Source organism: Protopterus annectens, chromosome 5.part1 (assembly GCF_019279795.1).
Source record: "Protopterus annectens isolate FY-2018-M chromosome 5.part1, PAN1.0, whole genome shotgun sequence".
Lineage (NCBI taxonomy): Eukaryota > Metazoa > Chordata > Ceratodontiformes > Protopteridae > Protopterus > Protopterus annectens.
The window spans coordinates 450,620,519-450,643,954 of NC_056736.1; the positions used below are offsets into that span (position 1 = coordinate 450,620,519).

Sequence of the window (23,436 nt, forward strand, 5' to 3'; positions counted from 1 at the left end):
AGAGGATGTTCCTGCCTGGTTCCTTTTGTTCAAACACAGGTTGGTATGGTGGATCCCTTCCTATCTTAATTCTTGTCTACAACCCTTCATATAGCCTCTTAATTAATCCTATAATTCTGTCAGGGAATTAGATTTTTCATTGTCCTGCTTGCAAAATCCCAGCTGACTATCAAATGCTTACCCCATATCAGGGCCCACCAACAGTTGTGGTACTTTCTTACATTCTCCTACTCTCTGGATCATTCTTGTCATATGTTTGCCCCTCTTCACAAACCAGATTGATCCATATCAATCAGTTGTGGCAACACCTTTGCCATTTTCTTAGCTAGTATACACACAAGCATTTTTTAATCATAGTTTAAAATTGAAGTGAGTCTGTATAAAGCAGGCTCTGAAATGTCTTTACCATCTAGATAATACTCGGGCACCCCAGCTTTTTCAAGATGTTTTTGCTCTCCCCACTCCTTTTACGGTACATGTAAGCAGAACCTTCAGGATCTTTTATCATTTTCTTCCCTCCTAATGTCCAAACTTCCACAAGAATAGTCTGTTCCCAGAGGCTTCCCTGATGGTTGATTATACATTACAGTTTTTATCTAGCCTCTTTCTGTTAATTAAGCCTCATATTCTCATAATCTTGACATAGCGGTGGTGGTACAGTGGTAGCGTTATTGCCTCACAGCAAGAGGTTCTCCTGTTTGATTCTCGGCTGGAGTGCCTTCTGTATGGGTAACCAAAAATACACAGAGGTACCACACAATAGCGTCTTTAATAACACAAAAAAATAAATAAGAACAGTGGTGAACGCTTTCGCAAAACTAATTGCTTCGTCAGACAAGAAAATAAAACACTCCATTGCTTATATACAGATAGAACCATTGACTCAATCACTGATGTCATAGGTCAATTAAGGTATTAAAGCTATATAAAACTTATAAATGTAGAAAAGGCTACATATAGAGAAAACTGCATATAAAAGACACATATAAAATACTGCATGTAAATGCATATAAAAACTGCATACAAAAACTATATACAAAACTATTGGTATAGATACAAACTCCATAAATACTGTAGCTATGAAAAACATAGATAAAAATAAAAGGCTAAAAATCTGGATCTAGTCATAAAAATCTATCTACAATATGTATGTATAACTAAAAATAGTCTATGTCTCTATAAAATATGAATAAATATAAATGTAAGTGTAGTGGATGTATGAGGTGCCTAAAATTAAACATGTTTGAGGCGTCTTGCTTTCAAAAAAGGAACCAAGGAAGTAGAGCCAATAAGGCCTGGATATTTATCTGCATTCAATTTAATGATCCATCTCTGTTAACAGCTTTCAGTAAAATTTCTATATCCCCTCCTCTAATGTTTTTGTGTATGCACTGTAGCACAAAAAACTTAAAAGAATGTGAATTATCTGTATTAATAATATGCTGGGCGAGTGCATTAGTGGGTTTCTTATTTTTGACATCACGAAGATGTTCTAGAATTCTGTCTTTAAGAAATCTATTTGTTTTACCCACATAAAACACCGGACATTTCTGACAAAAACAATAATAGACAACATCAGTGCTCTTGCAGTCAGCATAAGTATTGAGCTGTAACTGAAAATGCTTGGTGGGGTGGACATAGGTATTTATACTGTAAATATAGGGGCAGGCACTGCATGACCTGCAAGGAAAAGTGCCCTGACATGAAGAAGGGATGGCTTTCTTAGGCACATCCTTGTTACATAACTGTTTCTTGAGTGACATATTGTTCTTGAAACTGAATAGTGGATCTTTACAGGTGATAACCTGCAACTGTGGTACCTCTTGTAATAGGTGCCAATATTTCTTAATTACGTCAACATATTGGTTGACGTCACTCGCAAACTGTAACACTACTCTAAATTCATTATGTGGCCTAGAGTTTGTTAGATTGATTATTACATGGAACTACCTCGTTGTTGTTAAAATAAGGTCTACATTTAGTTGATCTCATATGCCATGCATCAGATATAGTTTTATCAATTTCATCAGGTTGGTATCCTCTAGCTATAAACTCAAATTTTAAATTATTTAATGCTAGTAATGCATCCTCATTATCATCATGTAATCTTAATGTCCTATAAACTTGCCCTTTTAATACATTTCTCGGGATGTGCCTGGGATGTATACTAGTTTTGTGTAGGTATGTGTTCTTTCTGGTTGGTTTGTGGAAGATTCTACTCTTGAAGCAGTTAAGTTCAGCTTTAGCTAGAGTACATCAAGAAAATCAATCTCAGCTGCGGATAGCCGGTATGTGAATTTTAAAAAGTCAGTGGTGGTATGCAGATAATCAACAAAGGATGCAAAATCTAAACCATTGCCATTCCATAAAATAAAAACATCATCCACAAAACGTACATACCATAACACTTGATGTAAGAAAAGATTCAAACCAGAGAGTATATGTGTTTCTTCCCAGCAGATTACAAGAAGGTTGGCGTAGCTATTTGCACAAGGAGTGCCCATAGCCACGCCAACCTGTAGCAGGAAAAATTTCTCTTCAAACATAACATTATTCTCTAATATAATTTCTAAGAGACTGCATATAAGTTGTATCTTACTATTTGAAAAACATCTATTTGTTGACAGGAAATTTCTAAAAATTTCAATACCCCAAGTATTAGGGATACTGGTAAATAATTGTAACCAATACAAAATCAGTGTCATTGGTAATAGTGTCCATCCTGTTATGTAACCTTTCAAGGAACATTTTAGTATCTCTTAGAATGGTATGACAATTCTCTAATAATCCATGTATTGTACCTTCAACAAAGATGGATAAGGGCTCGGTGCACCACCCAGCCCCTGACACTATGGGACACATTGGAGGTGAGACCAGGTCTTTATGTACCTTAGGCAAACCATAAATTCTAGGTATAGTGGGTTTGAGAACATTAAAATAATTAAATAATGGTTCGTCTATCAATCCAGTAATAAAGAAGATCAAACATAAGAAATTACACTTTATCAATAATAGCATTAACCATAATTTTAGAGACTGATTTATAAGTTTCATTGTTAAGTAAAAGTTTATACATTTGTAGATACAATTGTTTATCTAATAAAACAATGCCTCCTCCTTTATCAGCCTGTTTAATAACTAATGACTGCAAATTCTTTAGCTCTTGTAAGGCTCTTTGTTCGTTAGGAGTGAGATTACCAAAGTAATAGTCACTAGAATCATGCTCACCTATGTCCCTGAAAGATAGTTCACAGATATCTAAAAACTTCTGTATGGGGTCTGCATTTCCTCCCTGCGGTCGAGTGGCCTCTGAAAGACGTGCGTGAATGGGTGTGCCTTCGCTGAAGGTTGGGATTCGGGCTGACAACTCTGCACCATAAAAATCGACTACCATCAGCGGACCCAGAGTTCCACTGTGGTGACCCGTAACCGGGAAAAGCCGAAAAAGACAAACACCATTCTCGTAATCTTGACGTAGTTAAGTCTTCCATAAGTACTTCCATTTGTGCATTTTCTTGTTTTTTTTTAGCAATGCTCTGGTTTAAACCATATTTTTATAAAATTTCCAAAATGTCTGTAGTACCACTATGGGACCTGTAGTCATTTTTCTTGACATAGGCTCTCCAAGTTTGTTCACAGTCCTTTCTGCTTTGTCGCCTATGTCATTGTGCTAAAAGTTGTGGTTTGAAGTTGCTAAAAATTTGTTGCAGCCTTTTTAAACTCGTGCATAGTATCCAGATACTCTACTTTTCCTTATAACACTCTGCAGCTGCAGTTGACCCTCCTCTTGTTCTGTCAGATTCCTTTTATTCTGCAGTACTTTAAAACCTTTGTCAGCCCCTCTAAGTAATTCTGTTTTCCCCATATCACTGTATTTCTGACTCATTTATAAACTCCATTTTTGTTTTACCCGACTTATAAGCTAACCTTTCTGAAAACAATCTCTCTTTCCTAATAAGTCTGGAATGTTCACTACCCATTCTTTAAATGCTTCTCTTTTTAACATATGAAAGTGTTAGTGTCTCATTTTTACTTCATACCTAAAATAAAGATGCAGAGTATTTATCAGTACACTATCCGGAATTGTTACTGTTGACGTGACACTCCCACCTCATGTGCAAAAATGGGAAGAAGGGGATTGGATGTCAATTATCATTCTTTCCTCCCCTATTGGGTTCCAACTCTGCTGTTACTATAGGTCATGGTAACCTAAAAGCTCTCAAGCTCTTCCCTACCCACAGTGCAACAACACCTAACATGCCCCAGATCTTGTTTGCCATTTTCGAGAAATAGATGTGGTCATTGATAGCTCTTGAGTTTTCAGTCAGTTAAGTCAGTTTTTCTTATTCCATTTCCTTTATTTAAGTGTCTACATACATAGTATATTCTAATTTACCATCATTTGTATATATTCTCTTCTGCATCTTTACTGAATAAAACACATCTGTGTATTTTTCAATACAGTAGTAGGTACTTTTCTTTTTTCCCTCCCTTACTCTTCTGTTATAGAAAAAATGCCTTCCTTTTTGCTCGTTTCACTTTTATGTCAGAGAAAGGTCCTTAGGGATTTAAAAAAATGTACCAACTGTGGCCGTAAGCTATTTCAGATGTATGTGATCTGTGCATGTACTGTTTGAACCCAGAACAATTAAATGTGGATTGCTCCATTTGTAAGAATGTTTACCCTTGTGTGGTTGAGGACCAAAAGAACAAACTTATTCTAAAGGGATTACTGCGTACTACTTTGCCTGAAGCAATTTCTGGGGCTCAAACCCCCCATATTGAAACCTGAGTCTTCAAAAAGGGTCCCTGGGGCCATCTGCTTCTTCTACTCTATCTTTAATGGAACCTCCAATAAAGAAAGATAAGCTGGATCCGAAGACTTCTGTTTCAATGCAGACTTCGAAGAAAGGTTTGTCAGATCCACACCTCTTCCTCTGGCCCGATACTTGCCTACCATTGACCTGGTATCATCCAGGTTACCATCTCCTTTCTTGGAGAAATGGCACCCAAAATCTCCTCCTTTAGCCTCCTGTCATTCTTCCAGGAGTCTGACCAAAGCTGATGTGGATAGGATGATGAGGTGATTCCTCTTGAAGCAAATTCAGATGGATGTTCTTCCATCTCCTACCCCTTTGGGTCAGGAAGCTTTGGCTTGCACTATCCCTCCATTGTCAGCTCCTTCTCCGATCTGACCTTTCATTTTGGAGTCCCTGGACCCAAGTCTGTCTATGCCGTCCATCTTCTCTGAGGATACTGTTATCTTTTGCTCCAAGGACTTTTCTGAGCTGCGATGACTCTTGGAGCAGTATCATCCTTGCTGGATCCAAGGTGGAGGAGTCAACTCCGAAGTTGTCAGGGTTGTCTCTGCTCCTCGGAACTTCAGCATTAGACAGCTGTGCTTCAACCTCCACCTCAGGCCGAATGCCTTCGGGCAGAGGGAGTTGACAGGGTGGAAGCATGTCTTCTTAGTGATTTACGAGACATGCCTACATGTGCTTGTGTGACTAGTCTTCTTTCGTCAATGCCCCCTGTGACGGAACTTCTTTATTAGGCCCCAAAGTGAGAGAGACACTCTCCAGATGCAAAAAAAGATGGGAAGACTCTCTTTGGTGTGGGAGTACGTTTTTTTGACCCCTCAAAGAACCTTTTCTAGGAACCAATGAGGAGGTTGAAAAATGTGGCTCAAGAAATCCCAGAGTCCTTTCCAAGATCTACATGGAGACATTTCCCCCGAGGCAGAGTGGGGCACTCCAGTGGGAGCCGGTGGCCCGCAAAACCAAGGGTCTTAGAGGTTCCTTCTCTGACAAGACCCTACTAGTGCTCCTGACAGGAGGCATGATTGCCCCCATCCGGGGACAGGCCCAATTGTTCCCCTCTGGAGGCAACTGGAGGTTGTTTATTCTTGCACCAGAAAGCCTGGCTGGATATCACAAAAGGCACCTGGGTGCAGAGGATTATTTCCAGAGGTTATATAATTCCATTTTCCCTTCCACCTACATCCTCAAGAAAATTTTCCAATATTCCACCCAGTCAGAAGAAAGCAGCAGCACTAGAAGTACAAAAGCTGCTAGAAAGAGTACCCAAGAGGTCCCTCCAGACTAGATAGAATCCGGAACTTACTCAAGGTTCTTTTTAGTACCAAAGAAAGCAGGGGACTGGAGACCAGATATTCATTGTGTTTCACTGTTGCAGTCATTACACTTGGGTTATCCTGCTGGCAGGCTACCCGCAGTCTGCCCTAATTCCAATGTCCTGGTCCGGCGTGTGTCGCTGTCGCCTCTTCCCTGACATCAGTGTGCCAGGGGTATAAAAGATGCAGCCGACGACATTTTCTTCAGTCATTCTTGCCGCGCGGTGCCCGAAGCAAAAGCAGTTCGCAAGTGTCGGTCGGCAGACTTCTGAGATTTTAAAAACCGAATTTCAGATCCGAAGTCTTCATTAAAGCTAAGTACCCCATTGGGGAAACTTTTTTCTTGCTCCAGACCGATGTCAGAAAAAGTTAACAATTGTATTTCTTGTGGGAAGCAAATACCTCATAAGGATTTGCATTCTTACTGTATTCCTTGCCTAGGCCCTGACCACGACGTTGCTAGCTGTCGGTGTTGTGCTAGATTTAACCAATGCACTATTAAGTGTCGGTTCGATTTTGCCTTTCATTACTTTGGCCAAAGATTTAATTATATAATGCAGTCAGAACAGCCGACGACCGGAGTTTATGAAAAGCGCAAGGAAAAGGACAGGCATCCGAGGTCCAAAACCGACGAGGCCTTAGCTAGGCCAGTTGCCGGTTCTCAGTGAGGCGCTTTCGCAGCCCCTGACGCCCACTAACTCAAAGCCACAGGCTGCTTCAGACTCCCACGTGGAGCCGACTAGGCCTCTGGATATTCAAGGTATTGGGCATTCGGAAACTATTCCCTCAGATGGGTCAGGAGCCGCTGAGCAGGCATCAACTTCTGAGGGTGTTTTCAGACCTACACAGTTATATGTTAAGCCAGCCTCAGCTTCAAAGGCAAAGACTAAAGCAGCTCTAAAGACAAAGAAACAAGTACAGCATTCTCCTGCACAGATTTCCATGCCTAAAAAACAGATGCTTAAAATGGCCGAAGACCTAATTACTTTGATCACGAGTTCCCATCCCCCTCCAGATAAGAGGCCTAGGCAAGAGACAGAATAAAAATCTTCAGATCAGGTTTCCATTTCCTCCGATTCCTCTTCTGAACAGGGATACTCCATTCCTTCCTATCAGGATTCTGATGCTGAAGAGTCTATTCCTTCAGCCTCTCCTCCTGAGGATTATTCTTTTGGGGGAACCCTTCACACCATGAGGGAGCACTTTCATTGGGAGAGCCAAGAATACTCAGAATCTAAGAAAAGGCTCAGAGTTTCTTTTACTACCTCAGCACAGACCTTTTGCTATTCCACCTGTTCTAGACATAGTAGATGTATTTTCAGAGTCCAGCCTGTCTCATGACTCTTTACCCCCTGCACCGGTTAAGCCAGACAGATACTACAGGGTTCCAGATTCCCACAAATTTCTATATAAAAACCTTGCTGCTGACCCAGAAACTATATCTCAGGACCCCAAAGGGGTCAAGGCTTTCACGGCAAAAAACCCTGTCCCCTCTGATAAGGATTGTAGGGCACTGGACAGATTGGGGAAAAAAGTTTACACTTCTGCTACCTTGGCTGTAAGGGCTTTAAATTGTCAGTTTCATATGCTTAAATATCAGCAATCTTTAATGTCACTGCTAAAACAAAAAATGTTGACAAATTCTGAATGTGCAGATAACAAGGAAATGTAGGATTTATTGCATACAGCTGAACAAGTGGGAAAACATACTTTGCAATGTGGTTTTGATTCACTGGAGGCCTCTTGCAGGGCCGCTGTTACAGGTACTGTCATTAGAAGGCATGCTTGGTTAAAGGAACAAAATCTGCCTGATCATGTTAAAGCAAAATTATTGGATGCTCCTTTACAGCATGATACTTTGTTTGGTGTTAAGGCAGAAGAGGTGTTGAAGAAAATAGAGGATAAAGGGAAAGCTATGCAGACAGTTAAGGATTTCTTACAGGTACAACCACCCAGATTTAGCAGGAACTGGCCTTCAAAGAATTGGTCCTTTCCAGTGTCAGACAGGCCACAAAGAGGCAGATACAGACGCCCTAGAGGCAGATCCCAGCCCCAAGGCTCATACAGGCCTAAACAATGGGGTGCTTCTACCTCCAAAAGCGGGGAAGACAAATCACAGCCATATAGAAAACAGTCCCAAAGACTTTCCTCTGCCAATACCAAGCACTTATCTTTTGGCAGCTCCCTTAGGGGGAAAACTAGCACTTTTTTCACAAAATTGGCATATAATCACCCAGGACAAATGGATCTTGAATGTAGTGTACCAGGGCTACAGGTTCCACTTTCACACCCTGCCAAAGGCAAAAGGTATGCCAGACCTGCCACAAAATCAATGGGCAGAGTCACAAAAACAAGTTACATCCCTCATGGACATGAGGGCCATTCAGCGAGTACCACAGCAAGAGCAGGGACAAGGATTTTGAAGGCTATTCCTGGTACCCAGATAGGACAAAGCCTGTAGACCAATACTGGACCTGTCTATTCTAAACACTTTTCTGGACGTTCCAAAATTCAAAATGTTGACTCTGCAGCAGCTTCTGCCCATGCTGGGCAAGAAGGCTTGACTTGTAACTTTGGACCTAAAAGAGACATACCTGCATGTCCCAATCAGACAGAATTGCAGACGATACCTCAGATTCATAGCTGGATCAATGCACTACCAATTCTCTGCACTGCCCTTTGGCTTATCTACTGCGCCCAGGGTCTTCACAAAATTCCTGGCACCAGTAATTGCTTTCTGCATACAAAGAGGAATTCAAATATACCCTTACTTGGACGATTGCCTTATTCAAGCAGTGAACAGACATTCTACTGAAGCATCTGGCGTTTGTGAAAAGATTACTAATTTGCCTAGGGTACACAGTAAACGAAAACAAATCAAAACTCGTACCCTCTCAAGAGAGAATATTCCTGGGTGCAAGCTTAAATACAACTGCCCAGATGGCTTATCTCACGCCAGACAAACAAAGGCAACTGACTTCTTACCTCGAAATGTTGGTAACAAAGACCCAGTTATCTGCAAGAAAAATTCTGCAGGCTTTGTGCTTCATGGCTTCCTGCATTCTACTAATTCCATATGCAAGACTGCATATTTGGAAACTACAATGGTATCTAAAAAGTATTTGGACTCAACATTGCCACAGCCTGGAAACATTAAATGTGAGAGTGTTCAATCTCGCCTTGGTTCTTACACATGGGTTCGGAGCCGATCCTCGGCTCCGTGCCGGCCGACTGCAAGCTCTGCATCGAGAAGAAGCTCGAGGACATCTAATACCCACAATCCCCCTCTGCCTTTACCTCAGATCTAGTTTGCCGCTGCTGCATTCGCATCGCTGGGGACTAGCTCGAGGCTTTTACAGATAAGAATTTATCTTTCTGTTTAAACTTTTCAAAAAATTTTCTCAATATAGTCTATGAATAGTTAGAGTAGGTGTGTGAGTGGACTTTGATATCTCGGTTCCTTAGATTAGTTACTTAGTTAACTAAAGGGTACAGAGTTTGTTTCGGGGCCTACCTCCCCTACTTGTATAACTTGGACTAAGTATTGTTGTAGTCTGCTTTATTTAGGAATTGACACATATTACCGGATTTGACTGTGTTTTCATTGGAAGTGACTTTTAATTACTGGACTGTCATTCTTTCTTGTTATGTCAGAAAAATTGAAATCTGGCTTCAAGCGTTGTCAGTGTGGCCAAAAAATGTCGGTCACAGACAACCACAGTTCCTGTGTCTACTGTCTTGGCCCTCTCCACTTACAAGAGGACTGCTCTATTTGTCACTCTTTTAGTGGGAGGGTCATGACAGATAGGCGCAGGAAACTGATGGATAGAGGATTGCTGAAACCCTCTTTCCAGGAGGCTCTGGATGCTTCGGACCAAGCATCCAAGTCTGCGAAGGGGTCGAAGACGTCGGAGCCAAAGTCATCGGCTCCGAGCTCTTCGAGTCTAGTTGGATCACCGGTTCCACAGACTTCGGGGCCGAGTGTTCAACTGTTGGCTGTTCCCGAGCCTCGAGTCTTGGAACCGGTGACGGAGCTCCCTCCACCGACTCTGTTGAGGTCGGCTCCGTCTTCGATCCCTTCGACTCGTTCTTCTAGAGCCCTTTCCGACACCGACGTGGACCGTGTGGTGCAGAAACTTATGGAGCATACGGCTCTGTCCAAGCTTATTTCGGTCTCCTCTCAGTTGATGTCGAGACTTGAAGGCCTGCCACTATCTCCATCTGTTCCTCCTCCGAGACCTGTTCAGTCTTCGGAGCCGGAAGAAGCTGACTTGATGATTGTGGAGCCCTCGGTGCCAGAACCGTCCTTTTCTCGGTCGGCACCGTTTACCTCGACTCCATCCGATCCGTACCGGAGTCTCGGGGCAAGATCTGTCCTTGGTTCCGGGACCGAGAGTCGGACCGATGTTTCGTTCCGACGCCTCTCGGGCCTCGCACGGATCGATTCGGTTCCGCCCTGGGTCGGTGCCTTCGCTTCTGTTTCGGGATTCTTCCCATTTCTTCGAACCGGGAGATACCACTGGGACCCGGGGCCTTCGACCTCATGAGGAAGGTGTTGTCTACCCAGACAACCACATCAGCAGGTACAGCTTCTCCCGAAAAGGACCGTTATCCTCCTCTGCACCCACGGCCACGCCCAAGCCGGGCACCAGTGTCTCAGCCACCCCTGGAGGGTGCCCCTCTTCCTCGGAGGCTTCTCGGATGCTCCCCACAAAGAAGTTCCCAGGAAAAGACTGTGTAAGAGGAGACACTTGATTCTCCACAAGAATCCTTGACATCTGATACTGACTTAGATGAGTCAGAAGGGTCCCCTAAGTCACCTTCAGAGGATGTCTCTTTTCTGACATCTTGGAGATCCTTAAACAGAGAGGTGACTGGCAAGCCCTCCCCCCTTCTGAGGATGAGTCAGTTTTGCTGAAGGCATTTGGTGCCCGTCCTTCCTCCTCCTGGGTCACTCCGCCTTTGATGAGTTAATGGAATTAATTGCTCAAGGGCGGGAGACTCCTGACACGGTGGAACCAGTCCCTAGGAAGCCAAATAAGTACATTACGGCACCACAGGACAAAGCTTACCTTACCAAAGGAGTTCCAATAGACGCCATGGTGGTGGCAGCGCCACTAAAAAGGAGATGTCGGAGTCTTCCTCATCTGTCCATCCGCCTAACAAAGATTCTAGGACCATGGACAGATACGGAAGCGATTTTCAGTTCAGCGGCTTTCTATGCTCCTGAACTATATGACCCATTTTACACGCTTTCAGAGGGATCTAGTCAAAGAGTTGGGAGATACCCTCCAGGGTGCTACAGATGCCGCTGTCTCAGAGAAAGTTACAGCGCATCTCAACACCCTTACGTCCATTGTGAACTCGTCCATGAGGCTGATATCCTATGCAGCCAAGGATCGAGTAGGGCAGCGGCTTCAGCGATTGCTCTTCGTAGGCAATCCTGGATGCGCTTATGTTCGCTTATGAAGCCTTCAAGTCTTCCTTTACTAACGCCCCATTTGATGGAGCCACGCTTGGCCCTAAAGTAAAGGAGACCCTTACCCGGTGTGAACAGGAGGGAAAGACTCTGTCTACTGTCGGAGTCCGTTTTTCCACCCCTTCCAGACCGTACCCCAAAGGGCAACGTGGTGGGAAAATGTGGTTTCAAAACCCCAAGGGTCTTTTCCAAACACACAGGGTGATGCCCCCTCTAGAGGCAGAGGGGGGGGCAGAGGTGGAAGACGCCGCCCTGGCGGCAGAGGGGGTCCGCAAAACCAAGGTGACAGGGATAACCTCCCTGGCAAACCTTTTCAGCACTCCTGAGAGGAGGCCCGACTGTCCTGCTCTGGAGGCAGTCGGGGTCGCTTAGCTTTATACCCTCAGGCCTGGCAAAACCTTTCTTCAGACAATTGGGTAAAAGCATTGTTACCAGAGGTTACAAAATCCCATTTCTTTCCACCCCATTCCAAAGAGAAAACTTCCAGATGTACCACCCCATCTATGCAGACCCAGCAGCTACAGAAATTTCAAAGCTGCTAGAAAAAGAGTCATCCAACCAGTCCCAGCGGACCAAATAGGATTCGAACTTACTCAAGGTTCTTTTAGTTCCAAAGAAAACAGGGACTGGAGGCCAATTCTGGACCTAAGTCATCTCAACACCTTTGTCAAGAAGGAAAAGTTCAATGGTCACGCTTCAATCGATCCTTCCATTCTTACAGAAGGACGACTGGATGTGCTCAATAGATCTGAAGGACGATACTACCACATCAAAATGGCCAGGGCGCCCAGGGATCATTTGCGCTTCCGGCTGGGAGCCAGTCACTATCAGTTCCGAGCCCTGCCCTTTGGCCTGACCACAGCCCCCAGGGTCTTCACCAAATGCATGGCAGTGGTAGCGCCTCATCTGAGGCCTAGGATTCCAGGTGTTTCCGTATCTGGACGACTGGCTCCTGTCTGCCACCACCAGGCGTCAACTGATACAAGCCAGGGATTACACCCTACAACTTTGTACACACCTTGGCATCTCAGTAAATTTCGAAAAATCGTTGCTACATACATCACAGCATATTTTATTCATAGGAGCGGAATTAGATACGCGTCAGTTCTAAAACTTCCGACAGAAAGAATAGTAGCACTTCAGTTCAACATTTCCCTTCTGCTGTCATCCAGAAAATCACCAGCAAAAATTGTTCTGAAAGTCTTGGGTCTCATGGCAGCTTCTCTCATAGCAATACCATTGGGAAGACTGCACATGAGAGTGCTACAATGGCTTCTATTTGCACAATGGTCATTCCAACAACTCCCACTAACTCACGAAATATTGATAACGAAAACATGCAAATCACACCTAATGTGGTGGTTACAGACGTGCAACCTATCCAGCGGAAGACCATTTGTGCTACCCGCACCATCAGCGACGATAACCACGGACGCTTCCCTGATAGGGTGGGGGGGCATCTTTCAGGGACAGACAGTCCAAGGCTTAATGGACCAATCTGGAGTACAATCTGCACATCAATGTTCTGGAGTTGAGGGCAGTGTTTTTGGCGTTGCAACACTTTGCTCCCCTTCTTCCTCCAGGGACCATTGCAGTTCAGACAGACAACATGTCTGTAGTCTGGTACATAAACAAGCAAGGGGGAACCAGGTCTTACCAACTATGCAGAGAGGCCATGAGAATTTGGCAATGGGCAGAGTCCACCGGTCGCTTTCTGATCGCAACGCACATCCTGGGGTCATCCAACGTCATAGCCGACAGGCTGAGCAGGGCAATACTATTGCCGCACGAGTGGTCCCTCAAACAGTCAGTTGCGAAAAGGATATTTCGCAAATGGGGCCAGCCTACCTGCGATCTGTTTGTGTCTCCAATGAATGCCAAATGCAGGAGCTACTTTGCCCTATTACCCCCTCCAGGGGAAGTCCCCAGGGACGCGCTGGTACACGATTGGCCCCCGGGTCTCCTATATGCTTTTCCTCCATTTCCCTTGATTGCAAAGTTTCTACAGAAAGCCAACAACCTTCAGAGGACTGTTATTCTCATTGCCCCGTTCTGGCCTCGTCAAATTTGGTTCCCCTTTCTATTGCATCACCGCATTCGGGGACCTTGGATGCTGGACCCAGTGCCAGATCTACTGACTCACTCGTCAGGAGTTCCTCACCCGTCTCTAGAGTCTCTCCATCTAGCAGCTTGGCTGCTCCGCTTCCCTTTTTAGCCAGGTCAGTTCCCCTTACATCGGCAGTCCAAGATATTTTAGTAGCTTGTCATAAAGTTTCCACTACAAAGACTTACACCAGTAAGTGGAAACGTTTTGTCTTCTGGGCGGAATCACATCATTTGGACCCTGTTACAGCTCCGTTAAACAAGGTTTTAGAATTCTTGACTGAATTATTTCATTAAGGAGCTTCCCCGGCTACTTTAAGAGTACAGTTAGCTGCCATTTCTAACTATCATGTAGAAGAATGTGGTGCGCCTATTATGGCTCACAGACTTTGTAAAGCCTTTTTAAAAGGTTCTTTTCATATCAGACCACCAGTCAGAAGTCCGACATCGCCGTGGAATTTAAATTTGTTACTCTCTAAATTGATGCTGCCACCCTTTGAACCAGCTTCAAGTTGCACATTGAAATTTTTGTCATGGAAAACATTTCTAGTGGCCATTACATCTGCTAGACGAGTGTCTGAGCTTCAAGCCCTTTCGGTCAAACATCCTTATTTAATATTTCATTCTGACAGAGTATCCCTACGCACTAATCCATCCTTTCTTCCCAAAGTTTGTTCTTCTAGTAATATTAATCAGTCCATTGAATTACCCACCTTCTTTAAAAACCACTCTAATAAATTGGAATATATGTTGCACAAACTGGACGTCCATAGACAACTCAGGTTTTATTTGGATAGAACAAAAGATCACAGGAAATCTGATCAACTATTTCTAGCTTTTGCTGACAGCAGAAAGGGTCTTGCAGTTACGAAACGAACTCTTTCTAAATGGCTAACTGACTGTATCACATATGTCTATGAAACCTCTGACCAAACTTTATCAGCAAAACCCAGAGGACATTCTACCAGATCAGTGTCTACATCTTTAGCTCACGCAGCTCGCTTACCTCTAGACACTATTTGTGCGGCTGCTACTTGGGCTAAACCACATACATTTATCTCTCATTACAAAGTGGACAGGGTTTCTAGGGATAGGGCAACCTTTGGTTCCACTGTGCTCAAGAACGTTCTCCCTTGAGTTCCTCAGGATCATGGAGCTAGGATGCTACCCATGTAAGAACCAATGAGATTGAACACTCTCACATAAAGAAGTTATGTCCTTACCATAACGTTCCATGTGGAGTGTTCATCTCGCCTTGGTTATTACACTCCCACCCTTCCCACCCTTAGGAAGAACGTTCGATTGGGTGCCTGGTCTGGAGTATTCTCCTTCTGCTGTTGCAGTATTACTGTTACTATCATACTCTTGGTATGTTTGTATATATGTACTGTTATGTATATAGTTGGCAGGTGTGCGTGCTGTATGTCTGGTTTGCTTGCAAACTAGATCTGAGGTAAAGGCAAAGGGGGATTGTGGGTATTAGATGTCCTCGAGCTTCTTCTCGATGCAGAGCTTGCAGTCGGCCGGCACGGAGCCGAGGATCGGCTCCGAACCCATGTGTAATAACCAAGGCGAGATGAACACTCCACATGGAACGTTATGGTAAGGACATAACTTCTTTTTACCCTCATTCCCTGCCTGCAACAAGAGTTTCGATGGTGGGCACAGGCCTGTCACCCCAACAAGGGACGGCCATTCACTCTACCCACGGCCAGGCAGACACTAACAGATGCATCAGATTATGCCTGGGGGGGGCCACATGGCAGGAAAATGTATTCAGGGAGCATGGCCAGCAAGCCAAATGCATCTTCATATCAATCAAAAAGAGATACTAGCTGTTCAGAATGCCCTGACAGCCTTCAAGGATCTACTTCATCCAAGACAACTGCTGGTAAAGACGGACAATACTACAGTCATGTGGTTCATAAACAAGCAGGGAGGCACACATTCCTGCCCCCTCTGCAGACAAGCCATGACTTTGTGGAACACAGCATTGACTTAAGTACACCTGCAAGCACAATTCCTGCCAGGAAAGACAAATACTCTGGCAGACGAACTAAGCAGAAATATCAAGTATCCTCATGAGTGGAAACTAGATCCACAAATCTTCAGCATGATAACAAGGAAATGGGGATGCCCAGACATAGATCTATTTGCCTCCCTGCACAACTGTCAACTACAGAGATTCTGCACAAGGACTTATCACAAGCAAGCATGGAAAGTGGATGCCCTATCATTCAGCTGGAAAACCCTTACAGTATATGCCTTTCCTCCACTGCCTCTCCTCCCCAAGGTACTTCTAAAGGTCAGACAAGAGAAGCCAAAAATATTGATTGTCCCAGACTGGCCACGCCAGCACTGGGTACCCAATCCTAAAGAGCTTGTCTCAAGGCCCAGCCTGGGCATTACCCCAAATTCCTCATTTGCTGACCCAACAAAACAGTCAGATCTTTCACAGCCAACTCAGAACACTAAATCTGGCTGCATGGCTGATAATTTAACCATTCAGAACACACCTCTCTCTAAAGTAGTTATGGATGTTATTTTGGAGGCCAGGAAGCCCAGCACCAGAAAATCTTATACAGAAAAATGGAAGAGATTTTGTGCTTGGAACCAGGCACAAGGAATGGACGCGCTTCTACCAAATATTCCTCAGATTTTACAATACCTAACTGAGATGCTGGACAAAGGCCTATCCTTCTCATCAATTAAGATCCATGCCTCTGCCATTTCAGCTCATTACAATACGGATCCACCTATTTTTTCACACCCACTGCTAAGGCAGTACCTCAGAGGGGCCAAAAACATAAGACCTCCAAGGAGAGCTCCAACACCTGCATGGGACCTCAATTTTGTCTTGAAAAAGCTCACACTGCCTCCTTTTGAGCCAGCCAATACAGCTGAGATAAAATACTTATGGAAAACAGCTCTGCTCCTAGCAATAACCTCAGCAAGAAGAGTCTCAGAGTTACAGGCACTAATGGCTGTGGAACCTTTTATTTTCCATCCGGACAGGGTTTCTCTAAGGACAAACCCAGCATTTATACCTAAGGTAGTGTCCAGTGTGGCTCTTAACCAAACCATTCATTTGCCTACCTTTTATCCAAACCCACAGAATAAGGGGGAGAGACTTCTGCATTATTTGGACATACACAGACAGCTACGCTTCTACTTGGACAAAACTAAAGCCTTCAGAAAGACTGAGCAACTCTTAATGGCATATGCTGCAGGATCACAAGGAAAAGCTATTTCAAAGCAGACTATTTCAAAATGGATAGGCCACTGCATTCGTTTCTGCTATTCACAGCATGGCAAATCAGTGCCTAAGGACATTAGGCCACATTCAACCAGAGCAGCAGCCACTTCAGCAGCCTTACTCAGAGGAGTACCAACCAAGGACATTTTGGAGGCTGCAACTTGGACTTCAGTGCGTACTTTTACAAAACACTACCACTTTCCTCTTTACTCTAAATCCAGAGCAGGCTTCACCACTGCAGTTCTGCAGGGCCTCATAGCCACTCCTAATTCTGTCTAGGCCCAGCCACCCAACCTCAGCTTTGGGATTCAACCCAAGTGTAATGACTGCAACAGTGAAACATGATGAACATAGTACAGTTGTGTACCTACCATAAATGTAGATGTTAGAGTGTATTTACTGTTGCAGTCCAGGTTACCCTCCCTCCATCCCCCTTTCATTGCTGGGACTTATCTGTACTTCTCTATTCTATACAACCTATGTGGTGTATTTGCTTGTAGATGGAGGTAATGTTTGTTAGTGCATGCTTTTTTATGAGCAAAATTTTTAGCCTACCCTTTTGGGGGCACCTGACATCTGGGGCAAGAAAAACTGAAGAAAATGGCGTCACCTGCATCTTTTTATACCCCTGGCGCACTGACGTCAGGGAAGAGGCGACAGTGACCGACGCCGGACCAGGACTTTGGAATTCGGGCCGACTGCGGGTAGCCTGCCAGCAAGATAACCCAAGTGTAATGACTGCAACAGTGAATACACTCTAACATCTACATTTATTATAGGTACACAACTGTACTTTTTGGATCTCAGCAACTTGAACAAATCGGTTACACACACAGTTTCGGATGGGCACATTCAGTCCATTTTGCCCTTTTTGGGCAAGAACAACTGGATGTTCTCGATAGACCTTCAAGATGTGTGCTATCACATAAAAATGAACAGGCAGTCCAGAAGGTACTTAAGCTGCCAGCTGTGAGCCAGTCATTACCAGTTCAGTTCCCTCCTTTGGTCTCTCAGTAGTCCCCTGGTTGTTCACCAAATGCATGGCAGTGGTAGCAGCTCACTTGAGATTTCAGGGATTCCAGGTGTTTCCATATCTAGAAGACTGGCTCATCACCAACCTGACCAGGAAAGAGCCAAGAGATCAAGTACTGAAACTTGCTCCCTTCTAGGAATCTCAATAAATTACAAATCCCTGTTAGAACCCTGTCAGATTCTGGAGTTTATAGGAACAGTTTGCAACACCGTATCAGTAATAGCTTTGCTTTGTCTAGCAGGAGTACAAACAAGATTTCAGGTCAAGAAAATTCTTCACAATAAAAAAATTACAGCCCAGTCAATTCTTTAAGCCTTGAGCTCAATGTCATCTGCCATAATTTCAGTCCCCCTGGCAAGATTTCATATGAGAATTCTTCACAGGATGCTAACAACACAATGGTCAATTCTTTATCAACTAATGTCAGTTCATGTGAGATCAGTTAAGCATACAAAAGATACTTCTGGTGGTGGATTCGATCACATGAGGTTCTACAAAGCCGTCCTTTCATTCTCCCTCAGCCCAAGGCCATAGTGACCACAGGCGCATCCCAGGTTGAGTGGGGGGGCACTTCCTGGGGAAAACGGTCTAGGGCACTTGATCCCCCATAGGGGTCAATTTGCATATCTGTGCCCTAGAGATGAGAGCAGTGCTATTAAGAGTTGCAGGCTTTTCAGAATGCTCTCCCTTTAGGTACAGTTGCGATTCAGACAGACATGTCGATAGTCTGGTACATCAACAAACCAGGGAGAACCAGGTCTTACCCCTTGTGTCGAGAAGCACTCAGTGTGTGGCAATGGGCAATCTCATCCAACCGCTTTCTAATAGCGATGCACATTCCAGGGAAGTCCAACGTGATAGCAGACAAATTGAGCAGGTCCATTCTATTACCTCGAGTGGTCTCTCAACATAAAAGTGGCTAAAATGATTTTCCATTAATGGGTCCAGCCTTGCTGCAATCTTTTTGCTTCTCCCCTAAACAACAAATGTAGCATCTTCTCTGTCCTGCTCCCTCCTCCGGGAAAATCACAAGGGATGGTCTACGATTGCCCCCCCCCCCCCCACCGCCTGTCTCCTCTATGCTTATCCCCCCCACCCCACCCCGGACGCCATTGATCCCCAAATTTCTGCAGAAAGCTGCCAGGTCGAAGAGCAAAAGGTTTATTATCAAAATCGCGAATGTTGATATCCTCAATGCATTTCATTGCCTCATGAATGTTAATGAGGTCAGATCGATGCATACCAATCATAATGTTGACGGTTGCCATTTTACAGATATGCTGCATTTCTCTCCCCTGCTGTCAATCTTTTTAATTGCCATTCACTTGACTGTCGACATACTGACTGTCGCTCCTACCATGTTCGAACGGGAGCAAGGACGTTCAACTGATTTTCAAGATTTTGATTGTAAACCAAGATCATCCTTGCACCTTACTGGCCTCAACAGATTTGCTTCCCCTTTCTTTGGCCTCATCTGCTTTACCCACCTTGGATTCTGGATCAGATTCCAGACCGCCTGTCTCACCTGACAGACATGATTTATCCAGGTATCTCAAACATCAAGCTTAACAGCAGGATTTCTCCAATTCCATTAATAGCCAGATAGCCTATAATCTGATGTCAATCTTCATTTATCCTTGACCTGTGGGACTCTGTTCCGAGTGTCAGAACTGTCTCAGCTGTTTCACAGCTCACGTGAACCAAAAACTCTTGAGCCAAGTTCCTACCCAAAATGCCTCACTCCAAATTAAATTACCTAAGATCTCGTTTGCTGCTCTTCTGGTAAAGATGCGTCAACTAAACTCTCCTTGAGCCAAGTACAAATGTTACTGTTTATTCCATTTCTATTTCAGAATTTCAGTCTCCTACTCAGCTTACTTGTTTACCCCTTATAGTACTCTCTTCTCTCTACTTTTGTTTTTGGAGCGAGTGTTCTATCCTTTCTTCCTTCATACCTTTTTGTATCTCTTCTACCATTGCTGGTAGTGCTATCCCTTTCCTCTATCTCTGGTAGTTTTGGTGTGCCATCGTTGGTAGCCTTTCTTTTTCTTCCCTTCTGTATGTGTGTGTGTGTGTTTTATGGCATGAGTGCATCTGCCATTGTTCCTTCTCTTTCAATATGGCAAATAAAAGGGAACTACTGGTTTCAATTTTTGTTCTGGTTGTGGCAGAAAAATGCCTAACTCCAGTGCCAACAGCAGTACAATTGTCAAGCCTTTAGCCACCGCGGCCTAGCTGAGAGAAAGAATAAACTTGTTTTAAAAGGTTTATTAGAAACATTTTTTTGAAGAGGCCTTGTCTGGTCAGCCTGGAGATGCTAAATCCGAGGGGGTGCTGTCCATCATACTCTTCTTGAAAAAAGAAAAGTAATTCGGTGCCAATGTCAACCTCAGCTCCGGCTGATAAGAAGTTGAAACCTTCCGTTCCTGCAGGTTCTGTGTAACTGAAGGCGAATTGGAAAAAATCTACGGAACCATCTCCTTCGGCTCTAGTAGTCTGTGCACCTCCATTTCGACGCCAACTCTTAAAAGTATCTACCCTACTTCAGTGCCAGTTACAGTGCCATCAGTATTTTCAGCACCGGTTCCCTCCCTGGCACCTGTAGCCCAGGAACCACAATTTCCTTTGGTTCCTAGAACCAGATACTCTCCTTCAGTAGACCCTTTTGTGGGGAAACTATCAAGTCCCTTTTTGAAGAGGCCAGAATCTCCTTCAGCCTTGTCGGTGTTGTCCTGTAGGAATCTGAAGTTGACGTGAGGTTGGTGGATCAGCTCCTTGTAGCAAAGGGTCTCTCCACTTCTTCCCATGCTTTACTCACTGATGGAGATAAGCATCTTTCTCCAAAAACTCCACCAGACATTCATCCTGTAACCACTCTGGCTTTAGAGACCTCTGCTCCGATTTCCCCTATTCCGGCTGTCAGAGCCAACAGCTCTAGTGTCTTTGACTCCCGTCTCCACCCTGAGTTCATTTGCTTTGGAACCGAAGGACTCCTGGGGCCGTAGCTCCATGACATTGTGTGCTTTTTCTCGGCTCTGAACTTGATAGCAGGTTCCTCAAAGTGGGGTGGGATCACAGTTCCGAGGCTGTCCTTCCCAGGTCTGGGCTCCCATCCCTCTTTGGGGGTCCTACCATTCAAGTTGCGGAGAGGGCCTTGGCTTCTGCAGGCTCCCGGCTGGTTTCTCCCCATTAGAGCTTTTCCCCAGGATCCCCTCTGGTCCAGAGCTTCCACCAACCTCCACTTCCGGACAGCGAGCACAGACACTGCAAGGACATCCCTGCACAGGGCCATACCTCTTCCAATTCCTCCACAGAAGCTCCCACTGAAGATGTGCCTCAGAAGAGATCATGTAAGAGGGAAACACCTTGATTTCCTGAAGGAATCTCTCAACAGAAGACATGGATTTTGATGACTGGGAGGGATCCCCAGGTCACCTGCAGAAGACATCTCCTTTGGCGACATTCTCGAAATATTAAAGCAGAGGGGTAGCTGGAAGCCCCAAGACCTATCCTCAAAGGGATCTGTGTAATTGCAAGCATTTGGTGTTCGCTCTTCTACCTCTTTCGTGACCCTCTTTCGTGACCCTGCTGGCTGACGACCTTATCAAACAGATTGCCCAGTGGGCATGGAAGGCCTCTGATTCCATAGAACCAATCCCAGGAGACCAGATAAAATACTTTCAACTCCAGAAGACCATCATCATTGGGCCAAAGGTTTAGTAGTAATGCCTTGGTGGTTGTGGCAGCCACCAAGAAGAAACTGGCAGAAGAAAGTTCCACTGTTCATCCCCCTAACCAAGAGTCTAGAGTGATGGACAAATTTGGGAAGCGGGTCTACACTTCTTTGACCTTCTCCTTGCAGTCATTGAACGTTTTGGCACACTTCATTAGACTTGAGAGGGATCTTATCAAGGAGCTCTCGGGTACCCTCGTGGTAACTGTCCAATGAGGTTCAAGGTAAAATAGCCTCCCAGCTTGCCACTCTGGAGTCTGTCTGTAATGCGTCCAGCAGGCTTATTGCACATGCAGCCAAAGGGATGACTAGGTCAGCGGGTTCAGGTGTAGCCATAAGGAGGCATACCTGGATGCACCTGTCTGAGTTTGCAGAGCCATTCAAGTCTTCGTTCATCGATGCTCCATTTGATGGGTCTTCCCTTATTGGCTCTAAAATTAGATACCTTAGCCAGGTGTGAAGAAGATGGGAAAAAACCCTTTCTGCCATGGGCATACATTTTTCTATTCCCCAGTGTTGGTATTCCAGGAACCAAAAAAGTGGAAAATGTGCTTCAAGAAGAGCCAAGAGCCTTTCCAGGACACATGTGGTAATGACTGCCCCCCCCCCCCCCGGCAGAGGTGGCCTGCAAAGTCAGGTTTCCAAAGATTCCCTCTCAGGGAAACCCTACCAGCACTCCTGAAAAGGAGGCCCAATTGCTTGCCTCTGGAGGCAGTCGGGGAAGCCTATCCTTGCATCCACTAGCCTTGCAAAAGATAACCACAGATGCCTGGTTGCCAAGGATCATTACCAGAGGCTACTGCATTCCATTCAACCTTACCCCAAAATTAGGAAAAAAAAGATCCCCAATGTTCTACACAATCAGAGGGATCAGGCAGCTCTGGAAATTCAAAGGCTGCTAGAAAATGAGAGCCATCCAAAAAGTCCCACCAGACCAGATAGGATCCGGATTATACTCGAGGTTCTTTTTGGTGCCAAAAAACACAGTGGACTGGAGACCAGTTTGGGATCTCAGTGTTCTGAACAAGTTTGTTCAGCAGGCAAAATTCTGGATGGTCATGGTTTAGTCTCCTCTTCCCTTCTTAGGGAAAGATGATTGGATGTGCTCTGTAACCTCCAGGATGCGTATTACCACATAAAAATGGACAAACGCTGGGAGCCAGTCATCATTTCCAAGCTCTGCCCTTCAGTCTCACCACAGCCCCCAACTCGGGTGTTCAAATGTATGGCAGCAGTAGCAGCTCACCTGAGACTGCACAGATTCTTTCCATATTTAGATGACTGGCTCCTTACTGCTCCCACCAGGCATCTACTGGAACAGAAAAAGATGGAAAAAAACTTTCTGCCATGGGCATACGGTTTTCCACTCCTCAATGTTCCTGTTCCAGGAACCAAAGAAGTGTGAAAATGTGGTTCAAGAAGACCCAAGGGCCTTTCCAGGATACATGTAGTAATGACCCCCCCCCCCCCTCAGGGCAGAGGGGGGAGCTGTAATGGAAGACACCAACCAAGCAGAAAAGGTGGTCTGCAAAGTCAGGTTTTCCAGAGATGCCTTCTCAGGGAAACCCTACCAGCGCTCCAAAAAGGAGGCCTGATTGCTTGCCTCTGGAGGCAGTTGTGGGAAGACTATCCTTGCATCATTGCATCAGATAACCACAGATGCTTCAGTGCTAAAGATCATTACAAGAGGTTACTACAT

The 23,436-nt window shown here is 44.7% G+C and overlaps 1 protein-coding gene across 1 annotated transcript in view; it reads left to right on the forward strand.

Annotated features, from left to right (window-relative positions):
- POU2F1 (POU class 2 homeobox 1) overlaps window positions 1–23,436 on the forward strand; it is a 1,264,626-nt gene that overhangs the window by 1,193,047 nt on the left and 48,143 nt on the right. The gene's annotated exons all lie outside the window — the stretch shown is intronic.